The sequence below is a fragment of the Dermacentor variabilis genome, chromosome 2 (genome assembly GCF_050947875.1).
Source record: "Dermacentor variabilis isolate Ectoservices chromosome 2, ASM5094787v1, whole genome shotgun sequence".
NCBI classification, from domain to species: Eukaryota; Metazoa; Arthropoda; class Arachnida; order Ixodida; family Ixodidae; genus Dermacentor; species Dermacentor variabilis.
The window spans coordinates 10,586,770-10,608,570 of NC_134569.1; positions in this window are offsets into that span (position 1 = coordinate 10,586,770).

Genomic DNA, 21,801 nt, shown 5'->3' on the forward strand with positions numbered 1-21,801 from the left:
CCTTGTAGAGGGGGCTGCGGGCCCCTGTCGAGCTGCCGTTTGTTCGTGCAGCTTTTACCTGCAGCCTCCTCCTTCTTCCTTGATGGGAAATAATAATAATAATGTTTATTATTATTATTATTATTATTATTATTATTATTATTATTATTATTATTATTATTATTATTATTATTATTATTATTATTATTATTATTATTATTATTATTATTATTATTATTGGGAATTCTCAAGAGGAACCTTTAGCTCAGCTGCTTTTATCTAAATGCATGTAAAAGCACAATTCGTTTTTCTCGGCAACCACTGCACTAAATTTGACGAGGTTTGTTGCATTTAGAAGAAAAACTTCAAATCTAGTGACTGTTGGTTTCGAATTTTTTATTCAGGCTCTGAATGTTTTATAACAAATTGGCAAAAATCGAAAATCTTCAAAAAGCAAAACTATCAAGTTTACAACTCTGTAACTCAACAACAAAAAATTATAATACAATTCTGTAAAATGCATCTAATAGTATATCTAAAGCGGAAGAAATTTATATGTTACACATGAATCTAAAAAAATTGACTAGTATGGAAATGCAGCTTTTGCAGAAACCTTGTAAACAACGTAACCAATTAGGTACGATATAAAATGACATATCGTATTTGTCCGCTTTGAATGTTCGAATGGATTCCGTTTAGAGAACCACGATATCTGTTTTTGATGCAGAGCTATAAATTTGTAAACTTCGTGCTTCTATTTTTTTTTTCAAACCATGCAATTTTTCAGAAATCTTGTAACAAAATTCAGGACCTAAATCGAAATTCCGCTGCCAACAGTCACTAGAATTAAACTTTCTCTCTCAAATGCAACAAATTTCATTAAAGCAGGTCCAGGGTTATCACAGAAAAGGTTTTTGCGTTTTACATGTATTTGAATAAGCCGCGTCGGAGTTGGGCCCGAGCTAAAGCTTCCTCTTAAACGGAAGCAGAAGAGGTTTTAGAAATGAAATATTTACGTTAGTTTGGAAGGCTGGCGCAGTATAATTCGACACTTTAAGTTATTTCCTCGATTATGCACGTTGTAGCGCTGCAATCGAAGTTTATGTTTTCGTTGAAGCTCCACGCCCCTCTCGCGCGCCAAGCGTAGCGGCAGAAGACGGGGCGCGAGCATGACGTTAATACAGGGGTCACGTGAGCGCTCTATTCGAATCACAAACCTCGCTCGTACCTACGATGACGTCACGATCGCTTTCGCCATCAGAGCCCGTCAATTGACGGTGGACCTCGCATAGACACTATTGTTGCCAAACAAAGAGAGTAGCGGCGACTTCTGGCCTGTTAAATTATGATTTTCGTATTCAGGAATTGAAGACAGATTGCATTAAGATTAAGATTACGTGTGAGGAAGACCTAGATAAAATTTGCCGGTAACGATTGGCAACGAACAGTATTTTTCGTCTTTTGTTTGATGATGATCGTACCACGCAACCTTGATCGTCCTCATTATGCTGGCTCCATTACCTTTTTTCAGTTCAATGTTCAGTCTGCCCGAAATGAACACGATCAGATAGAAGGATTTCCTAACGAATACACATTCAGGTTTGACATAATAATAATAATAAGTGAGACATGGTAAAAGATAGAAGATGTTATTTCCTTGCCTGGATACCAGAGCGTCTTTCTAAATATACCAAATCGCCGTGGCGGAGGTGTGACGCAGACGGTGTCAGAAAAGCCTTCATGTGACTTGATTGCAAATCCCTCAAAAACCGCACCAGACTACGAAACGCTTACAGTACAATGTGGATCCTATGTTTTGACTGTTTTGTAAGGAACACCTGATGGTAATAGTAAAAGTTTTTCGCCTTTTTAGCACAATCGCTAAGTTAGGCTTGCCAGAATAGACTGTGCAGAAACCTAGGTGATGATTGCATTGCAACCTTACTGCAATCTAATACGATTTCCCGCCATGTAATATTACTTCTGCAGCGAAGAGAGACGCCAGTGGGTTCAGCGCTACTGGCTCTAAACGCTAGTGGGTCGAGCGCCCCTGCTCAGCAACGGCTCTCGTGTTTGGAAGCTGTGACTGCCCTGCCCGTCGACGTTGCGCTGCTCCGAGCTCTGTCAAATAAGCACCTTTAGAATTGGTGGAGTGTGCGGGGTACCCTCAGACGATCATCCTGGAACTCCGGTCCCGTACCCTACCATCTGCCATGCCCCAAGACGCCTCCCAGCAAGCGCCTCCTCCTGCACCCACTGCGTGTCCCGGGGTGCCTCGTCATCGCGACCTTCCTATCTACACTGGAGTGTACGACACTGACGTGGACGAATGGCTCACGGCGTACGACAGGGTAGGCGACCATATCAAGTGGGACGAAGCGGCCAAACTGAGCCATGTTCTGTTCTACCTCGCTGGAGTGGCCAGCCTGTGGTATAACAACCATCAAGCAGAGTTCCAGACATGGTCGGAATTTAAGACTTCCCTCGCCGATGTATTTGGTCGCCCTGCTGTTCGCAAGCTGCGTGCCGAGCAACGTTTGCGAGAACGAGCTCAACAGCCAGGCGAAACGTTCACCAGCTATATCGAAGATGTCCTGGACCTATGCAGGAAAGTCGATTCGGCCATGGCGGAGTCTGATCGAATCAGAAACATCCTGAAGGGCATAGAAGACGACGCCTTTAACATGTTGCTGGCCAAAAGTCCACGCTCTGTGGCTGAAATTGTCACACTGTGTCAGAGCTATGAAGAACTCCGCAGGCAGCGGTCACTGACCCGTCGATCTCTACCGCGTGACGAACACCTCGCTGGTTTGGCTGCCATGTCCAACCAGGCAGCGTTGCACGCAGAAATGAAGGCGTTCGTCCGCGAGGAAGTTGCCCGTCAACTCTCGTTGATGGATTTTGCACAGCCGTAGTCGGTACATGCGTCTACGCCAAGTTTTGCGCCTCCGCTTCGCCGTGTCATAGCGCAAGAACTGCACGAGGTTTTGCCTGAGCACCACCAGCGTGTTCCTGCGGCTGCGCCTCACAGCTATGCCGAAGTCATGGCCAGGCCCCAACAGATCCCGACGGCTGTGCCACTCAGCTACGCGGAAGTCGTCACCCAGCCTCAACAACTCCCTCAACGGGGGCCTTTCACGTACGCCGAAGTCCTCGCTATGCTCCGACAACAGCCTGCTATGCAATCACTTCACCAGCCGCCGCGTCCAACGCGTCCTTCCACATGGATGGGACCTGCCGCAACGACTCGGTGGCATACATTGGACCATCGACCGATATGTTTTGCGTGCGGCTATGCAGGCCACGTCGCACGCCACTGTAGTCGCGTGCAGTCACCTAGCGCTACACCATATGGGCCAAGTTCTATGGCGGGTTCTCGGCGCCCCTATTACGACGACGAACCACAGGCTGCGTCACCACCATTCCGCCGCTCCGCCAACATCCGCCGCTCAACTTCTCCACGCCGACGCTCCCCATCACCGATGCGGCCTCGTCCCGAAGCTCGGGATGAGGAAAACTAATCGTCGCAGTCCATGAAGCAAGGGCTGCAACCCCGTAGAAACGCGGAAGTCCTCAACTTAGCCCGACCAATGTGATAGACGTGTTAGTTGACGGTGTGCGCACATATGCCCTCGTGGATACCGGAGCCGCTGTATCAGTTATGGACGCAAAGCTCTGTCGCTTCCTTCGAAAGGTTACGACGCCCATTGCTGGACTCGCCCTCCGAACAGCAGGCGCACAGCGTATTCACCCGATTGTGGCGTGCACCGCTCGTGTTCTCATCGAGGACGTTGTATACGCCGTCGAATTTATTGTGATTTCCTCGTGCTCCCACGAAGTTATCCTGGGGTGGGACTTTGTCGCCCGCCACGATGCCGTCATTCATTGCGCACGGGCCGAACTAGAACTGTCGCCGATCTCAGATATGACGCTTGCCGATAATGCTTCTTGTGCGAACAAACTACTCGTCAGGCACGACACAAACATTCCTCCCAACTCGTCAGTGATTGTATCAATGCAGTGCAGCAGCCTCTCTGACGCCATCGCACTACTTTCTCCGTCGGGCCACTTTTATACTCGAAAAGGTCTGCTGCTGCCTCTTGCGACTGTGAACGTCAAACAGGGCTCCACAGATATTTTTGTCTGTAACCCCTTCCCACACCCTGTGATGCTGCTTCAAGGCGAATGTCTTGGTCACGTGGAAGTGATCGACGCCGTACAAATTACGGATGTTCCCGAAGACACGTCCTGTGCCAGTTACAACACGCTCGGTTCTCTCTCTACGTCGGACCCTTTGCCCACAGGTGTATTCGATTCATCTATTGCCGATGGCCTCACCCCACCTCAGCGTTCGCAGCTTCTGCGCATCTTAGAAGAATTTCGTTCTTCTTTTGATGTCGGGCAACCTTCCCTGGGCCGGGCGTCTACTGTAAAGCACAATATTGACACTGGCTCCCAACCTCCATTGCGGCAACGGCCATATCGCGTCTCTGCCACAGAACGTCGTGTGAATAATGATCAAGTGGACGATATGCTTCGCCGCGAAGTGGTACGACCCTCGAACAGTCCATGGGCATGCCCTGTCGTCCTTGTTACGAGAAATGACGGCTCGGTACGGTTCTGTGCGGACTCGGCGCCTGAACAAGATCACTCGCAAAGATACCCGCTGCCGCGAATCGATGACCCCATCGATAGCCTACACGGAGCAGAATTCTTTACATCTCTAGATTTACGCTCCGGCTATTGGCAAGTACCCATGGCTGACGTCGATAGGCGGAAGAAAGCCTTTATCACACCCGACGGCTTATACGAATTTAACGTCATGCCGTTTGGACATTGTAATGCGCCAGCAACCTTTGAACGCATGATGGACACAGTTCTCCGCGGTTTGAAGTGGCACACGTGCTTATGTTATCTCGACGACGTTGTTGTTTTTGCCTCCGACTTCACCACGCACCTTCAACGCCTACGGCGTGTTTTGACGTGCTTAGCAAACGCTGGCCTCCAACTGAACCTAAAGAAGTGCCGATTTGCAGCGCGGCAGCTCACGATACCAGGTTACGTTGTCTCGAAGGATGGAATCCTCCCCGATCCAGACAAACTTCGTGCTGTAGCTGAATTTCCTAAACCGACGTCCGTCAAAGAACTGCGCAGTTTTGTAGGTTTGTGTTCCTACTTCAGGCGCTTCATTCGCAATTTCGCCGCCGTCATATCGCCCCTGACGAAGCTCCTTGGCAGCAACAGACCTCTCCATTCGTGGTCGTCCGAGTGCGACGAGGTGTTCACTAAGCTCCGTCGTTTGCTGACGTCTCCTCCCATTTTGCGCCACTACGACCCAACGGCACCTATTGAGCTACACACAGATGCCAGCAGTGTTGGCCTTGGCGCTGTCCTAGCGCAGCGCAAGGAAGGGTTTCCTGAATATGTTGTGGCATATGCAAGCCGTATGCTTACTAAAGCCGAGACCAATTACGCCGTCACGGAAAAAGAATGCCTGGCGATCATCTGGGCGCTTACCAAGTTCCGGCCCTATTTGTATGGTCTACAATTTGATGTCGTCATGGACCACCATGCACTATGTTTGCTGTCGTCATTAAAGGATCCCTCAGGCAGTCTCGCCCGCTGGGCGCTTCGCTTACAGGATTGCGATATCCGCGTACTGTACCGCAACGGACGCCAGCATGCTGATGCTGACGCCCTCTCAGGTTCTCCCTTGCCAGATGACAATGCCTGCTGCGCAATATCCCAGCTTGACGTTTCTTCCGTCGACATTGGGGCCATCGCTTCTGAGCAGCGCAAGGACCCCTGGATTGCCTCCATCATAGACTGCCTTGCCGATCCGTCATCGCAGCCAACCACTCGTGCATTGCGCCGTCAAGCTCGCCATTTCGCCATTCGCGACGACCTGCTTCACCGACGCAATTACACCTCTGACGGCCGCCAGTGGTTATTAGTTGTACCTCGAAGCCTGCGTTCTGAAATCTGCGCATCGTTCCACTCTGATCCACAGTGTGCTCACTCGGGACTTTTCAAAACCTACCAGCGCCTCCGACGACGCTACTACTGGCGAGGAATGTACAACTACATTCAAAAGTTCGTTCACTCATGCTCCGACTGCCAGTGCCGAAAACCTTCACCCCACCACTCGCCAGCTGGTCTGAGGCCTCTACCCTGCCCTACCCGGCCGTTCGGGCGCCTTGGCATCGATTTGTATGGGCCACTTCCCCTGACGTCGGCTGGTAACCGCTGGGCCATTATGACCGCAGATCACCTTACACGATACGCTGATACCGCCGCTCTCCCAGCAGATACAGCGCGCGATGTTGCATCATTCCTGCTTCGCCGATTCATCCTGCGGCATGGTCCACCTCAAGAACTGCTCAGCGATCGCGGACGCCTCTTCCTGTCGGAAGTAGTTGAAGCGATTCTCAAAGAGTGCCACATTGTTCATCGTACGACTACGGCATACCACCCTCAAACGAATGGCCTCACAGAACGCTTCAACCATAAGCTCGACGACATGCTTTCAATGTACGTTGCCTCCGACCACACGAACTGGGACGCTGTTCTGCCATTTGTCACCTACGCGTATAATACCGCTACGCAGAGCACCACTGGATTTTCACCCTATTTCTTGCTGTATGGTCGACACCCTTCGCACACCATCGACACCATTCTTCCGTACCGGCCGGATGCATCCGGTGCGTTCCTATTTCTGCCACGGTCAGACATGCAGAAGAGTGCCGCGACCTGGCGCGGGCCTTTACTTCCGCTGATCAAGAGCGCCAGAGGAGCACTCGCGGTGACGCCACTGCCACGGTCACCTTCGATCCGGGAGCGCTCGTGTGGCTCTCAGTTCCTTTAACTGCCCCTGGCCTCTCATCAAAACTGGTCCCTAAGTATGAAGGCCCTTATCGTGTTCTCGAACGCGCATCTCCTGTAAACTATGTCATAGAACCAGTTGAGCCATCTTCAGACATGCGCCGCCGTGGACGAGACATTGTCCATGTCGACCGTTTAAAGCGTTACTATGACCCGCTCATCGTGACGAGCTGTTAGGTCACCGGACGGCTCCCTTCTCGCTCCCGGGGGGCGATTGTAGCGAAGAGAGACGCTAGTGGGTTCAGCGCTACTGGCTTTAAATGCTAGTGGGTCGAGCGCTCCTGCTCAGCAACGGCTCTCGTGTTTTTAAGCTATGACTGCCCTGCCCGTCGACGTTGCGCTGCTCCGAGCTTTGTCAAATAAACACCTTTAGACTTCTTTATTCTTTTGGTTGTGTGAATATGATAGAAACACTCCCTCGTGTCATGTGCTTTCTGAATCCCATATTCACTAGTTTATTACGAAGAGCCGAATGCAAGATATCAACGCTGGTATCATTGTTGCCGATCTAGGTGATCACTTGCCGATATAAGTGTTTTCTAAACCCAATAACACACTTAAAACGGGACGAAGCCAATGTAAATATTCCGTCATCCAGAATGATTTTCGAAACCAACTTCAAGGAGTCGAGTGGCCACCAGCGTTTAAGTGTAGCGATGCCGATAGGGCCTAGGATACGCGCATGCAGATAATAAAAAATATGTACACTAGCTGTTCTAAATTTCAAAACGATAAAGCGATCTAGAAAGATACGCAAAGCTTGGTTAAAATATCAGTGTTTAAAGGTAATTCGTAAAAAAAAAATGCTCTCACTTTCTGCAGTCAAGAATCCCTGGTGATTTTTTTTTTTTTGCATTTAAGAAATACCGAAACATTGTAACCAAGTTTCTTATAGATAAAAGAAAACGTATCTGGAGAAACTGTTTAGTGATGCGTATGCCGAAGGCGACTTAGTTTCCAGTATTCAAGTGTAGCGATGCTGATGCGGCCTACGATACGCCCATGCATATAATAAAAAATATGTACACTAGCTGTTTTAAATTTCAAAAAGATAAGGCGATCTAAAAAGACACGCAAATCTTGGTTAACAAATCAGTGGTTAAAGTTAAATCGTAAAGAAAATGCTCTCACTTTTTGCACTGAAGAATCCCGGGTGATGTTTTCTTGCATTTAAATTAAATTATCGAGTTTAACGTGCCAAAACCACTTTCTGATTATGAGGCACGCCGCAGTGGAGGACTCCGGAAATTTCGACCAGCTGGGGTTCTTTAACGTGCACCTAAATCTAAGTACACGGGGGTTTTCGCATTTCGCCCCCATCGAAATGCGGCCGCCGTGGCCGGGATTCGATCCCGTGACCTCGTGCTCAGCAGCCCAACACCATAGCCACTGAGCAACCACGGCGGGTTTTTTTTTTTGCATTTAAGAAATACCGAAACATTGTAACCAAGTTTCTTAGAGATAAAAAAAAACTAATCTGGAGAAACTGTTCAGTGATACGGGTGCCAAAGGCGACTTAGTTTCCAGTATTTAAGTGTAGCGTTGTTGATACAGCCTACGCTGATACAGCCTACATGCATATAATAAAGAATATGTACACTAGCTGTTTTAAATTTCAAAAAGATAAAGCTATCTAGAAAGATACGCAAACATTGGTTAACAAATCAGTGCTTAAAGTAAATTCGTAAAAGAAATATGCTCTCTTTGTGCAGTCAAGAATACCGGGTGATTTTTTGCACTTAAGAAGTGCCGAAACATTCTAACTAAGTTTCTTAGAGATAAAAAAAACATATCTGTAGAAATTGTTTACTGATGCGGATGCCAAGGGCTACTTTGTTTGGCGAGCGCTTAATAAGTTCTTAAATCGCGACACAAGTCGTTATGAAGATTTCGAGGTTACAGGGAATGAGAAGCAGCTAAAAGGTATAAAATTAGCAAAGCGCCTAAATGAAGACTCTATAAATTTAGTGACTAGCAATCACAATATAATTGTTCTTAAGTTTTTGGTTGCGCCCAATGTATATACAGCGTATTTTGAACCTACGACCCCCGACGAAGTTTACTCTGCTTTTATATCCTTAAAGAACAGTAAGGCACGCGACATTGATGGTCTCTAGATTAAACGAATTAAATTTGCAATAGACTTTGTAGTGCCCGCTTTTACGGACGTATTCAATATTTGCTTGTCTGCTTTCGTTTTCCTAGCAGAAATGCAACAGGCAAACATAACTGCTCTGTTCAAATCAGGTGACAGAAATAACATGTCAAATTATCGGCCGTTGTCAGTTGTCCCCGTCATTTCAAGAGGCTTGGAGAAAGTTATCTGTAAAAGGGTTGTGTCATTTTGTGAAAAATATAAATGTTTATATGTTCATCACTTTCGGTTTCGTAGGGACAGATCGACGGAATTATCTCTATTAACACAGAAGGATTCAATGTTTGAATGGCTATGAAGAAAGAAATTAACGTAAGGCATATTTAGAGATTTTTATAAAGCCTTTGACAGGATCAATTATATTACTTTACTAATAAAAATCAAAGATTATGGACTCTGGATTACCACTGCAGCTCCTAAGGCCTTACCTAATGCATAGGAAACAATGCGTTTGCATCTCAAGCGAATGTTCAGACTCCCTGAATTTAGAAGCCAGTGTTCGCCAGGGGAGCGTGTTAGGGCCTATACTGTTTAACATCTATATAAATGAGTTAACAAACATCAGTAACTTACCACACTATATCATATACGCAGATGATATCAGCTTTTCTTTTCAGTCGTGTGATGCTGATTACTTATAAGAAACACCTAGCACCGTCCTTGATAAACCCTATTAGTAGAGGAAAGTGAATTTTCCGCAGCTTAACTCTAAAGAAAACCAAAGCTGTCGTTTTTGCGCACGCCCAAAAACATGTAAATCGTTATCTAATAATAATAATATTTGGGGTTTTACGTGCCAAAACCACTTTCTGATTATGAGGCACGCCGTAGTGGAAGACTCCGGGAATTTCGACCACCTGGGGTTCTTTAACGTGCACCTAAATCTAAGCACACGGGTGTTTTCGCATTTCGCCCCCATCGTAATGCGGCAGCCGTGGCCAAATCGTTATCTAAACATATTCTATCCATCAGAGGGAATTGACGTCACCGATACGTTAAAACTATGGGAGTGACATTGATCAGCATTTAAGATGGGCCGAATACATAGGACACGTGGCAATAAGTATGGCAAAAGCATGCGGCGCGCTTTGTAGGCCTCGAGATTGTTTTCCATTAAAACTACGGCTATTGCTGTATAACACCGTATTTATTTCCCATTCAGTTTATTGTACTCTAGTATGGCAAACTACGTCACAAAAAATATTGAGACGTTATCTTCTTTCAAAAAAAAAAAAACAATGCACCATATTGCTTGTATTTCTCACGACAGTCATACAAGTACAGTATTTTCTAATTTCAATGCTCTTCCATTTCATTACAATGATCAGTTTAATCTTTCTGTGAAATATAAAAAAAAAGCGTACCCACCGTGGTTGCTCAGTGGCTATGGTGTTGGGCTGCTGAGCACGAGGTCGCGGGATCGAATCCCGGCCACGGCGGCCGCATTTCGATGGGGGCGAAATGCGAAAACACCCGTGTGCTTAGATTTAGGTGCACGTTAAAGAACCCCAGGTGGTCAAAATTTCCGGAGTCCTCCACTACGGCGTGCCTCATAATCAGAAAGTGGTTTTGGCACGTAAAACCCCAAATATTATTATTATTATTATTAAAAAAAAGCGTAAAACGAGGCCACACGAAATTCATCTAAGCAAACCTCGTGGCCTCAAATGCGCCATTCGGGAGCCAGAAACTTGGGCCTTTTTCACGAACTAATCATGAAAAAGACAGACACCTGTGCCGAACATCAGTATTACTGAACAATCTTGAAAAAGAAAACGTGGATCTTAATACTGTCGCACTTGCAATTCTGAAGGAACGTTTCATACCCCGTGCGACTGCATGTGAATAATGTCTGATGCCTTTGCGTTTGCTTTTCATGCCTTAAGTTTGGAAGAATCTTTTATTCGTCTTGTACGGCAAAGTGTTTTTATAAGTGCTTACGTACACGGGAAAATGTTTTCTTTCACCACGTTACATAAGCCTGTGATTTCTGTTGGGAAAAGGCGTATATTTGTTCGTAAAAACAATGTTGGTTATAATGTGTATTTTCAAAAACGCATGTTAATGTACCCTCCGCAATGCTTTCTTAAAATATATTTTATGTATCGATGTACTGCTCTATGAAAGAAATTGATAAAATGTCTGTTGCCAAATACTGTAAGAGCAGGGGCCTTTGACAAGCCGCTGAAATAGCAGCTTTTTTGCTCTTGTCCTAGCATTTGTACTTTAAAATATGAATGCTGAAATAAAGAAATGGAATGGAAAACTATAATCATATACTGAAAGCTCACTTTTTCCGAAGAGTGCTTCAGCTGTCCTTTAACGCTTGCTTCACCTCCGCCGCGGGTCGGCCCGGCATTTTCTATCTTCGGGATCGGCCCACATATGGGGAGGGCTTAACGCCTGCTTCACCTCCGCCGCGGGTCGGCCCGGCATTGCATTATCTTCGTGACCGGCGCACGTAAGGGCAGTGCCTAACGCCTGCTTCACCTACACCGCGGATCGGCCCGGCATTACAGTACCTTAAAGATCGGCCCACTTATGTCAAGTACTTAACGCCTGCTTCACCTCCACCATGGGTCGGCCCGGCATTGCACTATAGTGCTTAACGCCTGCTTCACGTCCACCGCGGGTCAGCCCTGCAGTGCACTATCTTCGGGATCGGTCCACGTATGAAATATTGTTGATCTATGCCCACGGAAACAAGATCCGGCGGAAACTAGCCATAAACAGCTTCGCTGTAAAACGGTATCAGTGCCTTCGGTTACCATCCAACTTCATCAGTTCCAACCGCGGTAGTATAGAGTTGACGTTGACGGAATCATGACTGATCATCTGGCGCGAACCATGAGACGTACAGTTGTCTTGAAACTTGAAGTTTTGGTATCATTGTAACAACCTTGTCTTCATGTTTGCTCGGTTCTGACGTCTCGCTCTCGACTAGATCGTCAGGCATTGCATTTAGAATGCTCTCGTCTGTTTTCGTTATGTACAGGTAGAGTGCATCAATTCCATCATGTAAAACGCTGACATGTGATGTTCGTAGCTCTAGCTGTTCTCGAAGAATGCCTTCCGCTTGTTTTAGGATGTCGTCCAAATGCGAGCGTAGGCACTGGCGTCGTCGGAGCAGCCGTTCAACAAGTCGGTCGGCAGCAGGGAACTCTTCCCCAAATGCACAGGTATCGCAGCGTGATGCCCTGAGTCGGTGAGGTTTACGTCGTTCAGAAGATTCCGGGGCTTTCAACACCATGTCGTGGACCTCAAGATCCGCCGGCTACTACGCTGTCTTGATTAAAAAGATACAGCACGTCCGAAACACATACACTTACTTTAATGGATTGCGAAATAAAAGAAATGAACACTCGTCGGATGAAAGACGAAGTTGCAACAGGTATGGGCCACTGGGTGTGAGCGCATTTATTTATTTATTTATTTATTTATTTATTTATTTATTTATTTATTTATTTATTTATTTATCTATTTGTGATACCCTCAAGGTACAGAATTGTACATTGCAGAGAGGAGGGGCGAGAATACATTCCAAGAGTAAAAAATACAGGATTAGTTCAAGGAATTTCCAAATAACGAAAGCAATATGAAAAAAAACTAGTAATCAATTCATAACAATTAACAGAGGCTTACATAACATGAAAATACAGAAAGAGTGCACTTTAGCAAGCAGACAATGTTCACGAGTAAGTACATAATTATGCCATTTGCCACCATACATTATTTTATGCTGGATAGTGCATTCTTAAAACGAGTGGGGTCACTGATGCTCACTAATGATGTATGTATGTACTAATGATGATGGATGTATTTGTGTCGTACACAAATACATACATCACATCACTTTATCACACCCTTCGGGCTGTTAAATAAGGGGTGGGATTTACAAAATGCAGGCGCTTACGGCGTTCGAAATATTGATGGGTAGGTTATGGCAACGACATGGTGGGGAAGGCCGTTCCAGTCAGATGCTGCTCATGAAAAAAAATGAAGTCGTAAAGGCGGCGGCACGAGATCGTGGACGCAAAACTTAGTGACCGATGACCGATGGTGGATGACCGATGACCGATGGATGACCGAGGGTGACCGATGCGATGGGATCTGCGAGGTAGGGGTGCGCGGATGTATGGTTCTTGTCTTAGTGATCAATAAAAGAACTTGTGATAAAAGACAAGGCTGGCAATGCCGCGGCGAGCAGAATGATCCCACAAATATGATTGCATTTTTAGTGTTGATATGCTAACGTCATATGAGTATCAAGATTTAATGAACCTGGTAAGCCGGTTTTGTACAGCTTGGATGGAATTTGTTAAATATGCTTGATGAGGGCTCCAGATGGCCGATGCCTATTCCAGTTTAGTTCTGATGAGTAAAATGTAAGCTTATAGTGTGACGTGTTGTGGAGCTTCCCGCAGTTGACGTTTTAAGAAACCTAGTGTTTCGTTAGCCGATTATATCAGGTTAGTCACGTGTAGATACACCTGTTTATCTACACAAGTGTATACACACACACCTGTTCATACACCTTTCATCACAATTTTTCACTTGACAAGCACTATACATAGCCTGTTGCGGCTCGTGGTGGCGTTTGGGCCAGGAATCCACCAAAGCCATTCACTAGTATGTCCGGTAGTAGGAATGAAGGAAAAGGGGTTTATTTTAGATTATTAATGTTATCACTGGCTCCAGATACGGAAGCCCACTCCATGCAGGAGCATAATAAACGTCGGAGTTCACATCAGGACACGTCAGCACTCCCTCACTGAACGAAAGGTCTCCGCTTTTAATACTGTCGTCTTACCTAGATGACTAGGCTAGGGAATCTGATGACTGCATCGCGGCTAATGGCAACCGTCGAGTCGGTCACAATATGCAGCCCATGACATCGCGCCATCCCACCGAACTCCGCCTCCTGCGCCTGCTGTACCTGCGCCCCCAGTATTCAGAAACCTGGGAATCCGAGGTCGAAGCCGTTCCCAGGGTAGCATTCGACGTTGGCCCTTTCAGGTTGTTAGGTTCAGATAGAGGAGTCTTGTGTTGACCCATCAACAGTCGGCGTCAAAGGTGCGTTAACTTCTAGATAGGCCTTGATAAATGGGTGGGGTTGCCTCATGGTAAACATCTAATTAATGCCCTTGACGGTGTTAAGACGCAATACACCTTCATCCTCGCGACATTGCTGTGCATGCCCCGGTATTGGCGCTTGCGTTTCGGCGTATCTTGTGTCCACTGTAGTCCATAAACATAAAAAAATGTATGACAATAAACTTATGGCTGTTATCTATGAACGTAAATATTGTATGAGGTTCTGCACTGACTAGGGTCCCGGTATACACAATTGAACGCATTACTGGAACTTACATGGGATTTCATAAACATGGCTTGATTAAAGCTTTCCTCCACATATGTATATTCCTACGTGTGCGTTGGAACTGCATAACACTTGCCCTTTCTATTTCATTTCTCTTTTTGTCCTTCCTTCACTGAAATAGAAGTAAATGAAGTGGAAGACGTATTTGTATGCTGAAACCCCTCTTTGCGTAATATGCAAAAAATATGAATAATAAATGTGAGAAACGAGACTGCTTGTTGGTATTTGTTTTATTTTGACCTTTTATCTTTTGGTGAAAGCACTGCTAGGACAATATTAAAATTGAGTTCACTGGGCTAAAGCCAATGAAGCTTGCTGATCAAACTCGCAAATAAATTTAGTGGTTTTAAGGAGTCCGAACCACGATCTGATTAAGAGGCACACTGTAGTGGAAGTCTGCGGATTCATTTTGACCACCTGGGGTTCTTCAACGTGCATGCAATAGAGAGGTGTTTCTGCATTCCAACGAAATGTGGCTGCCGCTGCTGGCATTTGGTCTCGCGATCTCCTGCTTACCTGCGCAACACTATAGCCATTAAGCCACCACGGCAGGCAGGTCTTGCTTATCGCGCGCCACTACTATCGTAATGATGATGCAACATATAATATGATCATAGGCATAGCAAAGGACATTATAATAAAGAGGTAAAGAAGAATCTTAAAAGCAAAGGCAGGTAAAAACAAGAACATTATGCAACAGAGCATTCAGACTAACTGAAACGGAAAGAAGAATTATTGAGGGAGTGATCAAAGACAGCATTATTAACAAATTTGTAGAAGCAATTAGCTCAGTGAAATGAACTGCTAACCGTGAAGAAGGAAGAAAAAGTGTAAAGCTACGAAAAAAAGCAGTAATTGTTTTGTTTCACGTAACGCAAAATCAGACACCGAACAAGAAACAGCCTTGTGGCTATAGTCCATTGTATACCCCCCCCCCGAAAAAAAAAGAAATATAAAGAGAAAGCACCAATACTTAACGAAGGGAAAAAAGCAGTAATTATTTTGTTTCACGTAAAGCAAAATCAGACACCGAACAAGAAACAGCCTTGTGGCTATAGTCCATTGCATACCCCCCCCCCCCCCCAAAAAAAAAGAAATATAAAGAGAAAGCACCATTACTTAAGAGGAAGCTTTAGCTCGAGTGCTCCCATCTAAATACATGTAAAAGGAGAATTCGTTTTTCTCGGCAACCACTGCACCAAATTTGACGAGGTTTGTTGCATTTAAAAGAAAAACTTAAAATCTAGTGACTGTTGGTTTCGAATTTTTGAGTTAGGTTGTCAATCTTTTATTAAAAATTGTCGAAAATCAAAAATTTTCAGAAAACGAAACTATCAAGTTTACAACTCCGTAACTCAACCACTAAAGATTATAATACAATTCTGTGAATTGCATCTAAAAGTACATCCATAGCGGACAAAATTGATATGTTCCACATGAATATAAAAAAATTTAATCATAGGGAAATACAACTTTTGTAAAACCGTTGTAACCAACGTAACAAATTCACGTAAGATGTAATATGACATATTGAATTTGTCCGCTTTGAATGATCTAATGGATGCCGTTTACAGAACCGCGATATCAGTTCTTGATGCATAGCTATCAATTTGTAAACTTCGTGCTTCTATTTTTTTCAAACGGTCAAATATTTGAAAATCGTTTTAGGAAAATTCAAGCCCTAAATCGAAATTCCGCTTCCAATAGTCACTAGAATTTAACTTTCTCTTTCAAATGCAACAAATTTCATCAAAATCGGTGCAGGGGTTATTTCATAAAAACGTTTTTGCGTTTTACATGTATTTGAATAGGCCGCGTCGGAGTTGGGCCCGAGCTAAAGCTTCCTCTTAACGAAGGAAGAAGAAGGCACGTCTTACACCTTATGTTCCTCGCTCACAGCAAATGGTGTCACTAACCTTTTACGTACATTTCATTTTCTAGTGCCTGCCCACATAAATTTAATTAGATTGCTTTGGGTGCCTGGACATAAAGGATTAGTCATGAACGAAATGGCTGACAGTCTCGCGAGAGCGGCCCTCAGTGGCCCTGTATTACCATTACTTCCTACAATAGCTTACCTGACGACTACTAGATTCAGGAGATATACAATTACTCAAGACTTCTTGAACCCAGCTGTAGCAAATTTTTCAGAATGTCGACACCTCCTATTCCCTTGGCCTAAAAATTCCTTTCACACGAGAAAAACTGAAGTCATCTTTACCCAATTACGTTGTCGAATACCAAAATTAAGCTTCTATCGTCACAGGGCTGGTCTGGTGCCCTCCCCTCTGTGCCCAGTCTGTGGAGAAGATGAAACAATAGATCATTTTTTCATATTCTGCAGCCGTTTCACTTCTTTAAGAAAAAATCTAGAATCAAGATTTACACAGCTTGGTTTGAGCTTTTCAATTATAAATATCCTTTCTCTAGGAGCCTCCTCTCTCGGACAGTGCCACAGGGATATTTGCTCAACCGTGGAGGATTTTATAATTGCTACAAAGAGATTGTCTTGAATTCTTAAACATTTTATTTTTGTTAATTTCCTCCAGTTTGCTTTGCCATTTTCAGTTTTTTAATAAAGATAGCCTAATTTCATCCAAATCTTGGCCAATCCCCCACAGTGGGTGTGCGCCATCGCATAAGGAATACCATACCATACCATACCACTTACGGCCTCGTCATCACCATCACGGTCATCAGTGGAAACGCTGTACGGGCCACAAACATCTAGGCCCTACATCTACATTACATCTACGAGATCATGACTGCTGTAAGTGACGAAATTCACGACACTGAAGCTATTGACGCATCGCAGCAGAAGCAGCAGCAGCGCCGCGGTTCCTTCAGCCAGCTGGAGACGAAGCGCGAGGCGAACTACGCGGCCGTCTTCGTGCCGGCGGTGGCCATCATCTTGGGGCTCGTTCTGCTTCTGCTGTACATCTTGGGTGCAGCAATATCAAACGCCATCTTCGGTGTCGACGACTCGGGCGACGGCATGTCCGAGCATCGGAGCGTGCGAGGGAAGGCGCGCATCCCGATCACCAGCGGCGAACTGTGGTGCACATTCGATTCCCGCGCAATGACGGAGACGTTCGAGTACCCGGGTCCTGGCATATGCGACGCGTTCGTATACTGCTGCCTCCGGCTAAACGAGACGGGCATGCACGTCGACGAAGGTGCGCGGCACCTGGCAAGACTGGTCGCAGCTGCCAACGCAACCAGGCGTCAGGCTCGAGCGTCTCTGTCTCGTGTGAAAGCCCTGGCCGTCGTCGGCCGCCGGGACGGCACACCGGCACTGCTCAAAACGCAGGCGTCAGTCGGCAAGAAGGAACTGCTTGCGCGGATCGTTGCGTGGGTTGTGAGCAGCGGATTTAGCGGGATCTTGATGAACTACGACAACGATCTGACTGGCGACTACTACGCCGTGGTGCGCTCGCTCTACGTGCGACTGCACGCGCAAGGACTGTGGCTCCTGCAGGTTTTCGACTACAACAACGAAGCGGACACGTTCTCTGCCGGCGCCTTCGTGCGACGTTCCATGGTGCCGGTCGTAAGGATGGGTCACGCGTACCTCGAGGACGATGTGGCCATGCTCGCCTGCCCGGCACAGTACGAAAGTGGCAGCCAGGCCACCTGGTCCTTCGACACCGAGCTCACCGAGTACGCGGCATTCAACAAGGCGAGCTTCGGCCGCGACTGCCTGGACAGGACCATGGTGACAGCCTCCTTCCGCGGCTACCACTACAAAATCGAGGGCCCCATCCACAAACCTAAGCGGGTGGGGACCGCGTCGTACGCCATGATCTGCACCAAGCAACGTGAGCCCAACGCCGTCTCGGACTACTCCAACACGACCGACTGCCTCCAAGTTCGTCGAGGCAGCCATTGGTTCTCGGTACTTGGACCCAAGTCGACTCGGCTGTTTAAACGCGCTGCGCAGTCACTGGGGCTCATAGCGTTTCACGCCGAACAGGACGACCACGAAGGTCGCTGCGGACATAGATTTCCGCTCCTCAAGGCTGCAAAGGCCCAGCTGAGGAGGCACGCAAAAAACTGGTCCGTCACTCTGACCTGAAACCTCCGCTTGGTAGGACGGAAAACAGGCACGCTCGCGTGGATAACCGAGCACATCGTCGTACTTTGAGGTGTTTTCCTGGTTATTGCTATTTCTCTATATCTATGCTGTATTGTGCGTGTGGCGATAATATCCAGTTTTTAATGCTAACCGGTGATAAAATGCGTGTCCACTTTCATGCAATTTTTCTATTATGATTTGTTTTTGCGCTACGAATTGTTCATCTGTTGTGGCAGGGTGTAACTGCGCATGGATTCTTCGTGCATCCATATAGAGGCTAGCTTATCAGGACTATTTGAGAAACTATCAGATATTGTTTGGGATATCATTGGCCTTAGCGAGATTAGAACTGGTGAGGCTTATACAGTGCTAACAGCCATACCCTCTGCTATAGAGGTATTCCACATAAAAAGCAATAAGAGGTAGGGTTCCTAATCCACAAGGATAGAGCGAGCAACATTGAAGAATTTTACAGCAATAATTAGAGGGTAGCAGTAACTCATTAAGAGGTATAGAATAAAGGTAGTACAAGCCTACGCCCCAACATCCAGTCACAACGTTGATAAAGTAGATCAGTATTATGAAGGTGTTGAATTAGCCATGAGAAAAGTGCAAACTCAGTATACTGTAGTAATGGGTGACTTGAATGCAAAAGTGGCGAAAAAAGCAGGTGGGTGAAGAAGCAGTTGGCAACTACAGCGTCAATTCTAGAAGCGCTAGAGGAGAGAGGCTGGTAGAATTCGCAGAAAGAAATAAACTGAGAATAATGAACGTCTTCTTCACGAAGCGTAGCAACAAAAAGTTGACCTGGAAAAGCCCTAATGATCAAACAAGAAATGAAATTGATTTCATGCTTTCTGCCGATCCCAACATATAGCAGGATGTAGAAGTGATAGGCAGGGTGAAGTGCAGTGATCATAGGTTAGTGAGGGCTAGGAGGTATGATTGGTCAAGAAGAGACAGGTCAACCTAAATGCAGTAAGTGTCAAAGAAGGCAAATTAAGGTTGATCCTTGCAAATAAACATGCAGCCTTACAACAGAAAGATGAAGATGACAAAGATAACGAATGAAACCGTAACTAGGCTGGCTTCAGAGGCAGCAATAGAAGTGGGAGGCAAGGCACCAAGGAAACTGGTAGGCAAGCTCTCCCAAGTAACAAAGGAGCTAATTAAGAAACGACAAAGAATGAACGTGTCCAACTCAGGAGATAAGATAGAATTCACCGAACTGCCAAAACTGATCAAGAAGGCGAAAATAGGTGATATTCGGAATTATAGCGTTAGGACGACTGAAGAAGCCGCAAAAAAAGGACGCAGCCTGAAATCAGTGAGAAGAAAACTGGGCTTAACCAAAGCAATGTAACATCATCTGCAATCTCGAAAAGCAGCAGAAGAATTCTACACTGACCTGCAGGGTACCCAGAGCACTTAAGAGAACTCCATTTGAAACAATAATTAACAGCACACAGATACTCCTCCTACAACTAGCAATGATTTCAGAAGGGCGTTGCAAGACATGAAGCGGGGAAGAGCGGCAGGAGAAGGTGGAATAACAGTCGATTTAATCAAAGATGGAGGAGACATAATGATTGGAAAACTGGCGGCTCTCGGTACGAAGTGGCTATTGACTGCAAGGGTCCCAAAAAACTGGAACAATGCAAACGTTATACTAATTCACAAATAGGGAGACGTTAAAGAATTGAAAAATTATAGGCCCATTAGCTTGCTCCCAGTATTATATAAAATATTCAGCAAGATAATCTCCAATAGAATAATGGCAACATTGGACTATAGTCAACCAAGGCAACAGGCAGGTTTCAGGAAGTGATACTGTACAATGAATCACATCCGTGTCATCAATAAAGTAATCGAGTAATCCGCAGAGTACAGTCAGCCACGCTATATGACTATCATAGGTTACGAAAAGGCATTTGATTCAGCAGAGATACAAGCAGTCATAGAGGTATTACGTAATCAAGAAGTACAGGCCGCTAACAGAAATGTCTTGGCAAATATCTACTGAGATTGCACAGCTAACTTAATTCTACATAGTAAAAGTAGGAAGATACCTATAAAGAAAGGGCCCAGACAAGGATACAATCTCTCAATGCTATTCACTGCGTTCTTGGAGTGAGTGAAAAACTTTATAAGCTCTAGATTCACTGCTCTTCTGCGGTCTTCAGATGGCTTCGTCCATCTTGTAGCACAACGGTCAATTGCCCTTAGTCCAGGGCTCCGCTGGATGCTGCTGCCATTTGTGCTCGCCGAATCAGACCTTCTTGGTCGACCTGGTGATCGCTGGAGAGCACTCCCTCCCGTTGCTCCGCACTTGGGTTTGGTATAACGGGTACCACGTCTATCTTCTGTCATGCCCACGTTATGTGATACAGCGTGGGTTTTTCGTGGCACCAGGGGCATTCGTCATTGTATTGTGTGGAATACATCTTGCTGAGCACGTTTAGGTTCGGGTACGAGCCCGTTTGTAGCTGCCTCCACGCGACAGAGTCCTCTGTGCTAAGGGAATTGTTAAGGGAGTTGCTAATGGAGTTACTAAGGAAAGCTTGGGAGTAAGGATCGACGGCAAATACCTCAGCAACCTTCGGTTTGCTGATGACATCGTTCTATTCAGCAACACTGAAGACGAGTTAGCAGAAATGATTGAGTACCTTGACAAAGAGAGTGTAAGGGTGCGGTTGAAGATCAATATGCAGAAGACAAAGATAATAGAGTCTTTTAGCGCGTTCGCTATTTCAGCAAGCGGTGGCAGTTTGCACGGATTGCCGGACGGGAGGGAGCGTAAACGAGCCGCCTGGTGGCATAGAGCTCAACCAGACAAACGCAAAGCTGAAATTGCCGTAACCTGCTGCATTTTCTTCGCTACTGGAGCAAATTTTCGGCAGCGGCGTAATGGTGAACATGATTATGCCGCCGTCGAAGATTTACACCAGTAGCCAAGCAGAATATAGTACCTGTCTCTGTGTTTCTGTGGTTGAGCCTTGCACAACCAGCCGGCGCCACCAATCTGGCCGCTCACGTTTATGCCCCCACTCATCCGGCAAACCGCCCGCACTTGCCGGAATACCGGCCGCACTACAATTCTCTAATGATGAATAACCGGGCAAGCAAACAAAAGTTCAGGATCGGCAGTCAGCCTTTAGAGTCTGTGAAGGAGTACGTTTACTTAGGTCATTTAATCACAGGGAACACTGATCATGAGAAGGAAATCCATAGAACAATCAAAATGGGTTATATCGCCTACGGCAGACGTTGTCAACTCCTGAATGAAAGCTAACCGTTATAAGTGAAAAGGAAGGTGTATGATCAGTGCAT